The sequence below is a fragment of the Xenopus laevis genome, chromosome 3S (genome assembly GCF_017654675.1).
Source record: "Xenopus laevis strain J_2021 chromosome 3S, Xenopus_laevis_v10.1, whole genome shotgun sequence".
Classification (NCBI taxonomy): Eukaryota; Metazoa; Chordata; class Amphibia; order Anura; family Pipidae; genus Xenopus; species Xenopus laevis.
Window position 1 is genome coordinate 46,733,923 of NC_054376.1, and position 1,982 is coordinate 46,735,904.

A 1,982-nucleotide genomic window follows, 5' to 3' on the forward strand; every position below is an offset into this window, starting at 1 on the left:
GAGGCATTTTATTGCCAATAGATTAGCTGCAATATTGCAAGCTAGAATGCTATATTTATTCTGTAGAATGTTGTACCATAGTAAAAAGCTCTACAAGCTCTCTGTTTGTTTAGTATAGCAGCTGCAGTATTAGCTTGGTGTGACATCACTTCCTGCCTGAGTCTCTCCCTACTCACTAATAGCTCTGGGCTCAGATAACAGCAGAGAAGGGAGGGGGAGGAAGAGGCGCAGACTGAGCATGCTCACGCCCGGGGCAAGGAGGTTTAAGCTGAAAACAGGAAGTCTGATACAGAAGCCCATGTGTACAACAGAAGGAAAGAAATGCTTTGTTTCTATTGACAGAGGACTCAGAGCAGCACTCATTTGAAGGTTCACTGATATATTTAGGTGGACCTTTCTGATAAAGCTAACTTAGTTTTAACCTTTCCTTCTCCTTTAAGTGTCATTTTTACTGGTCAACTGGCAACCTTATTAGTGAGCATCTAACATGGAATGAAGAATCAAAGACATATACCAACAATTCAGACAATGCTCCATGATAACCATCAAGTTCCTTAGTTCTATTACAAGATACAGCACAGAGCTTGCTAGCCTATATAACAGATCAGAAGAGAAAGGTGATGATAGAAGTATGAAACGTTAAAAACTGAAATCACCCAGTTCCTATTGTCAAGTGTGCGGGTGCATGCACTTTATATTAGGGAACAGTGTGCAAGTGTAAATCTACAGCTGGTTTTATAAACAGGTATAGATTGCTGAAGTAGATACAAAGGAAGAGACGGTAGAAAGGACTACAGTATGAGTATCAGTGCAACACAAACCAAACTGCATCACACTTTTGGAAACGGCTATTTTTAAATCTGGTCGATCCTGAACTTTAAATAGAACTCTTTGTGTTTTTTTTATGACACAGAACAGGATTTATATGTCAAAAATCCCTTTATCGACTCTTGGCAACTCTCTTAACAACCAGCTGTTGGATTGCTGCTGAGTTTATGAGTAACAAGCAGCTCTTTGGTGCAGGGGGCACCATTAACACTTCTTGAGCAGTGACTTCTAAGCCCCTCCGAAAGCTTAAGACGTTAAGCATCAATGCACCAGCATTGTGATAAATCGCTAATGAACGGACATTCCTGCACTGACCCTTGGAAAAGTCACTGAATGCTGCAGGACTGAATGACATATACTTACAAATTGGGTTTTTTTGAGGCCATGCTGCATTCAAGTTGTATGTTGATTCCTGTGAATAGCTCTGAGTTAGAAATGGTGTTTCCAGTAGTTCATTCTACCTTTATTTGCAATCCCAAATGCCAAACGAGTTTTACAAAGAAGAGGTTTTTAGCCATGTAAAACTTACGCCCACAAGCAGCACAATAAGACGTGTATACAAGCTGTGCAGTCTGCATACCTCTGCTCTCATCTATACATAATGAGATTAGCTCTGAAGCTACCTGAGGTGTCCCATAAAAGCCTAATGCCCAGATCCCAGGAGGGAATTACCTTGGATGACAAGGTCAGGCTGCTTCCAAACTGCCCAACGCGGTTCATTATAGCATGGATGGATCAATGTCTAGATTTTATAGCTCCACGGATTACATATGCTTAGGAGCACCAACTGGATGTCTACTGTACTTTGATGTAACATTGCCTTTCAATGTAAGCCAATGTAATGCAGTAATACATAATAAGCCTCTAATGCTCATATCTGGCACAAGCCCCTCTCTCCAGTCCAGAACAGGGATGCAGGGATCTGGACTTTAACAAAAGCTGTTTTTAAAGACCCCTGTGCTTTGCTAAAAGGATTTTGCTTTTACATAAATAAAAAGGCATACAAAGGTATTTCCATGGGCAGTTGCGGTTAGAACACAATGTAATGGGATAAATGCAGTAGTTATTATAGAGCACTTTTATGGTGCGAGTCGAAGTAGGGAAACTCATTTTCAATATCAGACTCCACCAAACTATTATAACTATATAAACTG